Here is a 13,529-nt window from a genome sequence, read left to right on the forward strand (position 1 = left end):
TCTACAACCTGGCTCTACACTTCCACGAACTGCGCAATGTTGCAGTTAGGCTGCCGATAAACACAGGCCAGCCTCCTCGCTAAGAGGGAAGCAATCTGTATCGACGTGGCCACCAGCGCGCACCTCGCGGTCATAAAAACACGCGAAGCAGAATACAATCAACTTGTAGCTCTTCTCTCTGTTTTTCCTTCGTTTCTTTCACTCTTGCGACTTTCGTTGCACTGCATGCACCTGGCTCTACTTTCGACTGTCTGGTTGTCAGAATATTGCAGATGTTGTTATTGAAAAAACATGTCCTTTTCTACAACCTGGCTCTGCACTTTCATTGACTGCACAATAATGTAGTTAGCCGTTCGATAAAAACAGGCCAGCTTTCGCGCTAGGGGGGAGCAATCTGTAGCGACGTGGCCGCCACCGCGCACCCCACGCTCTAAAGAACACGCGAAGAGCATCACAGTCAGCTTGCTGCTCTCCTCTCTGTTTAAACTTTGTTTCACTCTTGCCACTTTCGTTGCACTGAGTGCACCTGGCTCGATTTTCGACTCTCTGGTTTCAGAATAAAGCAGATGTTACTGAGCAGACATGTCCTTTTCTAGAACCTGGCTCTACACTTCCATGCACTGCGCAATGTTGCAATTAGGCGGCCGATACAAACAGGTCAGCTTCTTCACTAAAGGGGAGCAATCTGTAACGACGTGGCCGCCACCGCGCACACCGCGGTCATAAAAACACGCGAAGCAGCTTTACTAGCAACTAGCTGCTCTCCTCTCTGTTTTCCTTCCTTTTTGCACTCTTGCCACTTCCGTTTACTGCGTGTAATTGGCTCTATTTTCGACTCTCTGATTGTCAGAGTAAAGGAGATGTTGTTACTGAAAAGACATGTCCTTTTCTACTACATGGATTTACACTTCCATTGACTGCGCAATGTTGCAGTTAGGTGGTCGATAACAACAGGCCAACTTCCTCGCTAAGGGGGGAGCAATCTGTAGCGACGTGGCCACCAACGCGCACACCGCGGTCATAAAAACACGCCAAGCAGCATTACAAACAACTTGTAGCTCTCCTCTCTGTTTTCCTTCGTTTCTTTCACTCTTGCGACTTTCGTTGCACTGCGTGCACCTGGCTCTATTTTCGACTCTCCGGTTTTCAGAATAAAGAAGATATTACCGAAAAGACATGTACTTTTCTACAACCTGGCTCCACACTTCCATTAACTGCGCAAAGTTGCAGTCATGTCGCCGATGTAAACATGTCAGCTTCTTCGCTAAGGTGGAGCAATCTGTAGCGACGTGGCCGCAACCGCTAACACACACTGGTCATAAAAACATGCGAAGTAGCATTACAATCAACTTGTAGCCCTTCTCTCTGTTTTTCCTTCGTTTCTTGCACTCTTGCCACTGCCGTTGTACTGCGTGCACCTTGCTCCACTTTCGACTCTGGTTGTCAGAATAAAGCATATGTTGTTACTGAAAAGACATGTCCTTTTCTACAACCTCGCTCTACACTTCCATTGACTGCGCTAAGTTGCAGTTAGGCGGCCGATGAAAACAGGCCAGCTTCCTCTCTAAGAGGGGAGCAATCTGTAGCGACGTGGCCTCCTACGCGCACCCCGTGGTCTAAATAACACGCGAAGCAGCATCGAAATCAACCTGTAACTCTCCTCTCTATTTGTTTTTGTTTATTTTCACTCTTGCTACTTTCGTTGCACTTAGGGCACTTGGCTCTATTTTCGACCCTCTGGTTGTCAACATAAAGCAGATGTTGTTACTGAAAAGACATCTCCTTTTCTACAACCTAACTCTACACTTCCACTAAGTGCACACTGTTGCAGTTAGGTGGCCGTTAAAGCAGGGCAGCTTCCTCTCAAAGGGGAGAGCAATCTTTAAAGACGTGGCCGCCACCGCGCATGCCGTGGTCGTAAAAACACGCGAAGCTGAATAACAATCAACTTGCTGCTCTCCTCCCTGTGTTTGTTTCGTTTTTTTCACTCTTGCCACTTCAGTTGACTGCGTGCACCTGGCTCTATTTTCGACTCTCTGGTTGTCAGAAGAAAGCAGATGATGTTACTGAAAAGACATGTCATTTTCTACAACCTGGCTCCACACTTCCAATTAATGCGTAATGTTGCAAATTAGGCAGCTGATACAAACAGGTCAGCTTCTTCGCTAAGGGGAAGCAATCTGTAGCGACATGGCCGCCACCGCACACACCGCGGTCTTAGAAACACGCGAAGCAGCATTAAAATCAACTCGTAGCTCTTCTCTCTGTTTTTCCTTCGTTTTTTTCACTCTTGCGACTTTCATTCACTGCGTTCACCTGACTCTCCAGGTTTCAGAATAAAGCATATGTTGTCACCGAAATGACATGTCCTTTTTTACAACTTGGTTTCACACTTTCATTGACTACGCAACGTTGCAGTCAGGTGGCCGATAAAAACAGGCCAGCTTCCTCTCTAAGGGGGGAGCAATTTGTATAGACGTGGCCGCCACCGCGCACCCCAAGGTCAAAAAAAACACGCGAAGCAGCATCACAATCGACTTGCTGCTCTCCTCTTTGTTTAAACTTCGTTTATTTTACTCTTGCAACTTGCAACTTTCGTTACACTGCGTGCACCTGGCTCTACTTTCGACTCTGGTTGTCAAAATAAAGCAGATGTTCTTGAAAAAAGATGTCCTTTTCTACAACCTGGCTCTACATTTCCATTGACTGCGCAACGTTGCAGTCAGTTGGCCGATAAAAACAGGCCAGCTTCCTCTCTAAGGGGGAAGCAATCTGTAAAGACGTGGCCGCCACCGCGCATGCCGTGGTCGTAAAAACACGCGAAGCTGAATAACAATCAACTTGCTGCTCTCCTCCCTGTGTTTGTTTCGTTTCTTTCACTCTTGCAACTTGCAACTTTCGTTACACTGCGTGAAATTGGCTCTACTTTTGACTCTGGTTGTCAAAATAAAGCAGATGTTTTTGAAAAGAGATGTCCTTTTCTACAACCTGGCTCTACATTTCCATTGACTGCGCAATGTTCCAGTTAGGCGGCCGATAAAAACAGTGCAGTTTCCTCTCTATTGGGTTAGCAATCTGCAGCCACTTGGCCGCCACCGTGCAACCTACGGTCATGAAAACACGCGAAGCATCATTACAATCAACTTGCTGCTCTCCTCTCTGTTTAAACATCGTTTCTTTGACTCTTGCCACTTCCGTTGCACTGCGTGCACCTGGGTCTATTTTTCGACTCTCGTTGTCAGAATTAAGCAGATGCTGTTACTGAAAAGACGTCTCCTTTTCTACAACCTGGCTCTACACTTCCACTGACTGCGCAGTGTTGCAGTTAGGCGGCCGATAAACACAGGCCAGCTTCCTCGCCAACGAGGGAGCAATCTGTAGCGACGTGGCCACCACCGCGCACCCCACAGTCATAAAAAGACACGAAGCAGCATTATAATCAACTTGTAGCTCTCCTCTCTGTTTTTCCTTCGTTTCTTTCACTCTTGCGACTTTCGTTGCACTGCGTGCCCCTGGCTCTACTTTCGACTCTCCGGTTTTCAGAATAAAGGAGATGTTGTTACCGAAAAAACATGTACTTTTCTACAACCTGGCTCCACACTTCCATTGACTGCGCAACGTTGCAGTCAGGTCGCCGATACAAACATGTCAGCTTCTTCGCTAAGTTGGAGCACTCTGTAGCGACGTGGCCGCAACCGCACACACCGTGGTCAAAAAAACACGCGAAGTAGCATGACAATCAACTTGTAGCTCTTCTCTCTGTTTTTCCTTCGTTTCTTGCACTCTTGCCACTTCCGTTGTACTCCGTGCACCTTGCTCTACTTTTGACTCTGGTTGTCAGAATAAAGCAAATGTTGTTACTGAAAAGACATGTCCTTTTCTACAACTTGGCTCTACACTTCCATTGACTGCGCTATGTTGCAGTTAGGCGGCCGATTAAAACAGGCCAGCTTCCTCGCTAATGGAAGAGCAATTTTTAGCGACGTGGCCGCCACCGTGCACCCCGCGGTCATAAAAATACGCGAAGCAGCTTTACAAGCAACTAGCTGCTCTCCTTCCCTTTTTTCCTTCGTTTCTTGCAATCTTGCCACTTCCATTACACTGCGTGTACCTGGCTATATTTTCGACTCTCTGGTAGTCAGAATAGAGCAGATGTTGTTACTGAAAAAACATGTCCTTTTTTACAACCTGGCTCGACACTTTTTTGACTGCGCAATGTTGCAGTTGGGCGGGGGATAAAAACAGACCAGCTTCCGCTCTAAGAGGGGAGCAAACTGTAGCGACGTGGCCGCCACGGCTCACACCACCGTCATAAAAACACGCGAAGCAGCATTACAATCAACTTGCTGCTCTCCTCTCTGTTTAAACTTCGTTTCATTCACTCTTTTTACTTTCGTTGCACTGTGTGCACTTTGCTCTATTTTCGACTTTTTGGCTGCCAGAATAAAGCAGATGATGTTACTGAAAACACTTGTCCTTTTTTACAACCTGGATTTACACTTTCATTGCCTGCGCAATGTTGCAGATAGGCGTTTGATAACAACAGGACAGCTTCCTCGCTTAAGAGGGAGCAATCTCTAGTGACGTGGCCGCCACCACGCACCCCGTGGTCATAAAAACACGCGAAGCAGCATTACAATCAACTTGTAGCTCTTTTCTCTGTTTTTCTTTCGTTTCTTTCACTCTTGCCTAGCCGCGTTGTTCTAGTGGATAGTGCACTCGGCTGCTGATCCGCAGGTCGCGGGTTTAAATCCCGGCTGCGGCGGCTGCATTTCTGATGGAGGCGGTATTGTTGTGGGCCCGTGTGCTCAGAGTTGGGTGCACGTTAAACAACCCCAGGTGGTCTAAATTTCCGAAGCCTTCCACTATAGCGTTTCTCATAATCATAGGGTGGTTTTGGAAAGTTGGATTTCACATATCAATCAATTCTTTTACTCTTGCCGCTTCCCGTGCACTGCGTGCACCTGGCTCTAGTTTCGACTCTTTGGTTGTCAGAATAAAGCAGACATTGTTACTGAAAAGACATGTCCTTTTCTACAACCTGACTCTACACTTCCATTGACTGCGCAGTGTTGCAGCTTGGCCGCCGAAAAAAACAGGCCACCTTCCTCTCTAATGCCTAGTTCACCCTGAAACATCCACTTTCTACAGCGACCGTTATTCCCCTGCCGCCGAAACGCAGCGTCGTTCGCTCTGGACGCGCCCCGCGCCGCCGAATATGCCATCTGCTACGGGGCGAACGCGGGATGGATGCGCTGTCACCCGGTTGTTCTCGCGGCTCACAAACGCCACTACGTTATCCGGTGGTGTATACTTCGACGATTCGCCTGCGCAAGAAGCAAGAAAAGACAGTACTGCTTACTTTGCTGGCAAGTGGCTGTCTTGTAATGCACGAAGAGCAGAAAAACCACCGACGCCAGCGGTGTTGGTGGGTTTGTTTTGCTCCGCAAGACCGCAACAAGCTCGCTCACGCCAACAGCAAGCTCGGTCATCTCTTTCACGAAATACGGAGGCAAAGTAAGAACAGAGTAGGTTGAACTCCCATTGGTTTCAACATTAAGGTACGTGCACTGCGGTATAACAAGTGAGTAGGGCTTGGCCGCCACTTTTCTAAATTCCTTGACTAGAGTTCCTATAAGTCCGCGGTGACCGATTCGGCGGCAGACGCCGCAAAAATCGGTCCGAGAGCAATCGCCGCGGAGAGGGCTCTTTCGGCGGAACTCGCCGCCGCCGAACCGGATTCAGAGCACTTTCGGCAGCCAGAATGCTCAGTGTGAACGCGGCCTAAGGGGGGAGGAATCTGTAGCGACGTGGCCCCCACCGCGCACCCTTTGGTCATAAAAACACGCGAAGAAGCATTAAAATCAACTTGTAGCTCTCCTCTCTATTTTTTCTTCGTTTTTTTCACTCTTGCTACTTTCGTTGCACTGAGTGCACCTGGCTCTATTTTCGACTCTCTGGTTGCCAAAATAAAGCAGATGTTGTTACTGAAAAGACATCTCCTTTTCTACAACCTGGCTCTACACTTCCATTGAGTGCGCACTGTTGCAGTTAGGTGGCCGATGAAAACAGGTCAGCTTCCTCTCAAAGGGGGGAGCAATCTGTAGCGACGGGGCCGCCACCGCGCACCCCGCGGTCTAAAAAACACGCGAAGCAGCATTACAATCAACTTGTAGCTCTCCTCTCCGTTTTTCCTTCGTTTCTTTCACTCTTGCGACTTTCGTTGCACTGCGTGCACCTGGCTCTACTTTCGACTCTCCCGTTTTCAGAATAAAGGAGATGTTGTTACCGAAAAGACATGTACTTTTTTACAAACTGGCTCCACACTTCCATTGACTGCGCAACGTTGCAGTCAGGTCGCCGATACAAACATGTCAGCTTCTTCGCTAAGGTTGAGCAATCTGTAGCGACGTGGCCGTCACCGCGCACTCCGCGGTCTAAAAAACACGCGAAGCAGCATCACAATGAACTTGCTGCTCTCCTCTCTGTTTAAACTTCGTTTCTTGCACTCTTGCCACTTCCGTTGTACTGCGTGCACCTTGCTCAACTTTCGACACTAGTTCTCAGAATATAGCAGATGTTATTGAAAAGAGATGTCCTTTTCTACAACCTGGCTTTACATTTCTATTGACTGCGCAATGTTGCAGTTAGGCGGCCGATAAAAACAGGCCAGTCTCCTCTCTATTTGGGAAGCAATCTGTAGCCACTTGGCCGCCACTGTGCGCCCTACGGTCATAAAAACACGCGAAGCAGCAGTACAATCAACTTTGTACTCTTCTCTCTGTTTAAACATCGTTTCTTTCACTCTTGCCCCTTCCTGTCACTGCGTGCACCTGGCTCTATTTTTCGACTCTGAATGTCAGAATAAAGCAGATGTTGTTACTGAAAAGACATGGCCTTTTCTACAACCTGGCTCTACACTTCCACGAACTGCGCAATGTTGCAGTTAGGCTGCCGATAAACACAGGCCAGCCTCCTCGCTAAGAGGGAAGCAATCTGTATCGACGTGGCCACCAGCGCGCACCTCGCGGTCATAAAAACACGCGAAGCAGAATACAATCAACTTGTAGCTCTTCTCTCTGTTTTTCCTTCGTTTCTTTCACTCTTGCGACTTTCGTTGCACTGCATGCACCTGGCTCTACTTTCGACTGTCTGGTTGTCAGAATATTGCAGATGTTGTTATTGAAAAAACATGTCCTTTTCTACAACCTGGCTCTGCACTTTCATTGACTGCACAATAATGTAGTTAGCCGTTCGATAAAAACAGGCCAGCTTTCGCGCTAGGGGGGAGCAATCTGTAGCGACGTGGCCGCCACCGCGCACCCCACGCTCTAAAGAACACGCGAAGAGCATCACAGTCAGCTTGCTGCTCTCCTCTCTGTTTAAACTTTGTTTCACTCTTGCCACTTTCGTTGCACTGAGTGCACCTGGCTCGATTTTCGACTCTCTGGTTTCAGAATAAAGCAGATGTTACTGAGCAGACATGTCCTTTTCTAGAACCTGGCTCTACACTTCCATGCACTGCGCAATGTTGCAATTAGGCGGCCGATACAAACAGGTCAGCTTCTTCACTAAAGGGGAGCAATCTGTAACGACGTGGCCGCCACCGCGCACACCGCGGTCATAAAAACACGCGAAGCAGCTTTACTAGCAACTAGCTGCTCTCCTCTCTGTTTTCCTTCCTTTTTGCACTCTTGCCACTTCCGTTTACTGCGTGTAATTGGCTCTATTTTCGACTCTCTGATTGTCAGAGTAAAGGAGATGTTGTTACTGAAAAGACATGTCCTTTTCTACTACATGGATTTACACTTCCATTGACTGCGCAATGTTGCAGTTAGGTGGTCGATAACAACAGGCCAACTTCCTCGCTAAGGGGGGAGCAATCTGTAGCGACGTGGCCACCAACGCGCACACCGCGGTCATAAAAACACGCCAAGCAGCATTACAAACAACTTGTAGCTCTCCTCTCTGTTTTTCTTTCGTTTCTTTCACTCTTGCCCCACCGCGGTGTTTTAGAGGCTAATGTACTCGGCTGGTGACCCGCAGGTCGCGGGTTGGAATCCTGGCTGCGGCGGCTGCATTTCCGATGGAGGCGGTATTGTTGTAGGCCCGTGTGGTCCGATTTCGTTGCACGTTAAAGAACCCCAGGTGGTGGAAATTTCCGGAGCCCTACACTACGGCATCTCTCATAATCTTAGAGTGGTTTTGGCACGTTAAACTCCACATATCAATCAATTATTTACTCTTGCCACTTCCCTTGCATTGGATGCAACTGGCTCTAATTTCGTCCCTCTGTTTGTCAGAATAAAGCAAATATTGTTACTGAAAGACGTGTCCTTTTCTACAACCTGGCTGTACACTTCCATTGACTAGGCATTGTTGCAGCTAGGCGGCAGATAAAAACAGGCCAGCTTTCTCTCTAAGAGGGAAGCAATCTGTAGCGACTTGGCCACCAACGCGCACCCCATGGTCTATAAAGCACGCAAAACACATTACAGTCAACTTGTACGTCTCCTCTCAATTTTTCCTTCGTTTCTTTCACTCTTGCACTTCCGTTGCACTGCGTGCACCTGGCTCTAGGTTCGACTCTCTGGTTGTCAAAATAAAGCAGATGTTGTTACTGAAAAGACATGTCCTTTTCTACAACCTCGATCTACACTTCTATTGACTATAGAATGTTGCAGTTAGGCGGCCGATAAAAACAGGCCAGCTACCTCTCTAAAGCTTTTTTCACATGCGAGCGATTTTGCTCCAAGAGCGGAGCGGCAGCCGCTGCGCAAGGCTAAAACAGGTTATCACCGCAGTGACTGAACGCCCTTGTGAAATTCGCCCGAGTTGGAAAAATTCGCTAGCGGCACAAGCGGCAGAGCGACCAGTGCCGTCGTCTGACATGTGATGACGCGGGTGGAATCGAGAAGTTGACGCGCGCGCTGAGAGGAACTGGTTCCACAGAACAACTCACTCCGACTGAGTAGCAGACGACATCCGTCCTCTCCAAGGCTCACAAATGTTTTGCCCTGCTTTCAACAAGTCGCTGATAGAAGTGTTGAAACGATCTCTTCTTTGAGACGTCAAGATGAAGGATTTCCGCAAGAACCATAAGAAGAGCATTCTTCGGGAAAAATTTGCCGAACTCGCATAGTTCCATAAAGTAAACGTCGCGGCTTGAACTGGCTATGTTCACTGGTGAAGTCGAAGTGCAGCTGTTTTCCTTTCGTTGCTCTCGACGATGCTTTCGCCGTAGTGACAATCGCGTGCGGTGCCTTTTTTATTTCAATAACATTAATATAACATAATTTTTCATTTCGATAACATTATTATGTCACAGCAATTGTTGCTGGTTTAACAAATGATGACATTTGGTGTCGTGGTGCATAGATGAAATGCTTCACACGAACGAGAGAGCAAGGACGGCTTTTATGGTAGTGGACTTGAGAAGTAGCATTCCACACAGTTCACTGAAAAGGAATTTCTTGATGTGACTCAACAAAGAAGAGGCGCGAAGCTTCTTGTTATGGTTTGGGGAAATAAGGCACTCATCAGGGGCCTTTATTTTTCTTCTGCCCTTCAACAACACCTTGAATTCTCACTAAAACCCTGGCTGACTTGTCGGCGTCCTCTGCGACGCTTTTCTCGCAATGAGCAATTGCAACGCAGAGTGCTCAAGTTTGCAGGCTGTCGACAGGTCCTGCCACACTGGCCCGCTGCTCTCCGTGACATTCAGTGCAGGAATGGGCGGCTGTCTAGGCGAATCTAGATGTTCGGTCGCGAGCACAACATACACTGCGTAGATAACGAAGAACAGCTGTTGATTTCAGGCACCAGAGCAGCAACACATGTCTAGAAGCATGCATCTAAATTACACGGTCGAATGCTACGAATTGAATGTCACTATGTCCCGACGGCAAAGGTGTGTTGTGTGAAATGATGTGCTACTTCGGCTTTCCTGCTCACCACCGCAGCGTTTATGGACGCAAATGCAAGCTAAAGCAAGAATTGCTGCGTAGTCTCTTACCTGGGCCGCGCACAAGTGTATATACAGCAGTCAAAGAACTGGGACAATGAGCGTATCACGTATAATATGCTACCTGCCGTTGATGAAACTCTCCATCCTGGAGTGCGTTACAGAATTATTTAAAAATCTGAGAGGCTTACTCTTTAGGGCGGAAGCATATGAATTCGAGCACCAGAACAGATGTAGACCATTCAGAAAAGCCCAATGAAGAATGTGTTCGCATGAGCCAGAGGGTGACCACAACTACTTAGATTTTTTACAAAAACTCTTATTTTGACTCGAGCGAACAGGTACAAAAATTTAGGTGTAAATTTTGTGAGTTGTGTATACTGGGCTGACAGAAACCTCGTTCAGTGTCCCAATGTTAAAGCGATGAAAGCAAAAGCAATGAATTGGAGAAACATGGGAAGTGCTGCGCCAAACGCGCTCGCAGTTCTTAAGCATTAACCTAGCTGAGACAGCTGTATAATAAAACCATACAAGCAAACTCTTTTTTTTTGCTTCTCCATGGTCAGTTATATCAGTTATATGAGCGCGCAACAATAATCATACGTGAAAAAGCCAGGACAAAACAAAAAGCAACTGCAAACGTTGCTTATTTGTTGTAAGATACATGTAAAACTAGTTCAATCAGTGTACAGACGCGTAAAAGTCGAGCGGCAATTGATGATGAACCTCGTAGCACAGGGGCGCCTAATGAAGGACACTTGGAGGAGAGCACGGCTTTCAGATACTACTGAAAACAGTGGTTGACCGGCGCCTTCCGCGAACAACACTGCCCGCTAGAGCGGCGGGCGTCGAGCAACAGCAGCGGTAGCAGCGGCGCATGTGAAACAAACGTGTGTTCGCGCGTCTTCCTGCCGCTCATCTCTGCGACTGCCGCCGCTCGTTCGCTCGCATGTGAAACAGGCTCAAGGGGGGAGCTGTCTGTAGCGACGTGGCCGCTATCGCGCACCCGGCGGTCTAAAAAACACGCGAAGCAGCATTACCATCAACTTGCTGCTCTGCTCTCTGTTTAAACTTCGTTTCTTTCACTCTTGGCACTTCCGTTGCTATGCGTGCACCTGGCTCTAATTAAGACTCTCTGGTTGTCAGAATAAAGCAGATGTTGTTACTGAAAAGAAATGTCCTTTTTTACAACCTAGCTCTACACTTCCATTGACTGCGCACTGTTTCAGTTAGGCGGCCGATAAAAACAGGCCAGCTTCCTCTATAAGAGGGGAGGAATCTGTGGCGACGTGACCACCAACGCGCACCCCGTGGTCTAAAAAACACGCGAAGCAGCATTACAGTCAACGTATGCCTCTCCTCTCAATTTTTCCTTCGTTTCTTTCACTTTTGCTCCTTCCGTTGCACTGCGTGCACCTGGCTCCATTTTCGACTATCTGGTTGTCAGAATAAAGCAGATGTTGTTACCTAAAAGACATGTCATTTTCTACAACCTGGCTCTACACATCTATTTACTGCGCAATGTTGCAGTTAGGCGGCAGATAAAAACAGGCCAGCTTCCTCTCTATTGGGGGAGCAATCTGTAGCGACGTTGACGCCTCCGCGCACCCCGCGGTCATAAAAATACATACGCGAAGAACCATTAAACACAACTTACTGCTCTCCTCTCTGTTTAAACTTCGTTTCTTTCTTTCTTGCCACTTTCGTTGCAACGCGTGCACATGGCTCTACTTTCGACTCTCCGGTTGTCAGATTAAAGCAGATGTTACCGAAAAGACATGTCCTTTTCTACAACCTGGCTCCACACTTCCAGTCACTGCACAATGTTGCAGTTATGCGGCCAATAAAAACAAGCCAACTTCATCTATAAGGGGGAGTAATCTGTAGCGACGTGGCCGCCACCGCTCACCCCGCGGTCATAAAAACCCGCGAAGCAGCGTTACAACCAACTTGTACCTCTCTTCTCTGTTTTTTCTTCGTTTCTTTTACTCTTGCCACTTCTGTTGCACTGCGTGCACCTGGCTCTATTTTCGACTATCTGGTTGTCAGAATAAAACAGATGTTGTTACTGTAAAGACATGTCCTTTTCTTCAACCTGGCTCCACACTTCCGTTGACTGCGCAGTGTCGCAGTTAGGCGGCCAATAGAAACAGACCAGCTTCCTCGCTTATGGAGGAGCAATCTGCAGCGACGTGGCCGCCACCGCGCACCCCGCGGTCATAAAAACCTGCGAAGCAGCTTTACAAGCAACTTGCTGCTCTCCTTTCTGCTTTTTCTTTATTTCTTTCACTCTTGCCACTTCCGTTGCATTGCGTGCAGCTGCCTCTATTTTCGACTCTCTGGTTGTCTGAATAAAGCAGACGTCCTTTAAAATACATGTCTTTTTCTACAACCTGCTTGTGCACTCCCATTGACTGCGCCATGGTGCAGTTAGGCGGCCAATAAAAACAGGCCAGTTTTCTCTCTTAGGGGGGAGCAATCTGTAGCGACGTGGCCGACAACACGCTCCCCGCGGTCAGAATAAACACCCGAAGCAGCACTACAATCAACTTGCTGCTTTCCTCACTGTTATTCTTTCTTTTCTTTCACTCTTGTCGCTTCCATTGCACTGCGTTCACTTGGCTCTATTTTCGACTCCCTGGTTTGTCAGGATAAACCAGATGCTGTTACTGAAGAGACATGTTCTTTTCTACAACCTGGCTCTACACTTCCATTGACTGCGCAATGTTGCAGCTAGGTGGCCGCGAAATACAGGCCAGCTTCCTCTCTAAGGGGGGAGCAATCTGCAGCGACGTGGCCACCACCGCGCACCCTGCGGTCATGAAAACACGTGAAGCAGAAATACAATCAACTTGCTTCTCTCCTCTCTGTTTTTCCTTCGTTTCTTTCACTCTTGCGACTTCTGATGCACTGCGTGCACCTGGCTCTACATTCGACTCTCTGGTTGTCAGAATAAAGCGGATGTTGTTACTGAAAAGACATGTCCTTTTCTACAACCTGGCTCTTCACTTTCATTGACTGCGCAATATTGCAGTTAGCCGGCCGATAAAAACAGGCCAGCTTTCGCGCAAATGGGACAGCAATCTGTAGCGATGTGGCCGCTACCGCACACCCCAAGGTCATAAAAACATACGAAGCATCATTTCAAGCAACTTGCTGATCTCCTCTCTGTTTTTCCTTCGTTTATTTCACTCTTGCCACTTCCGTTGGCCTGCGTGCACCTGGCTCTATTTTCGGCTGTCTCGTTGTCAGATTAAAGCACGTGTTGTTCTTGAAAAGACATCTCTTTTTCTACAACCTGGCTTTACACTTCTATTGAGTGCGCAATGTTGAAGTTAGGTGGCCGATAAAAACAGGCCAGATTCCTCTCTAAGGGGGGAGCAGTCTGTAGCGACGTGGCCGCCAGCACGCACGCCACGGTCTAAAAAACACGCGAAGCAGCATTACAATTAACTTGATGCTCTCCTCTCAGTTTAAACTTCGTTTCTTTCACTCTTGGCACTTCCGTTGCACTGCGTGCAAGTGGCTCTATTTTTGACTCTCTGGTTGTCAGAATAAAGCAGAT

The sequence above is a fragment of the Rhipicephalus microplus genome, unplaced genomic scaffold, assembly GCF_043290135.1.
Source record: "Rhipicephalus microplus isolate Deutch F79 unplaced genomic scaffold, USDA_Rmic scaffold_13, whole genome shotgun sequence".
Lineage (NCBI taxonomy): Eukaryota > Metazoa > Arthropoda > Arachnida > Ixodida > Ixodidae > Rhipicephalus > Rhipicephalus microplus.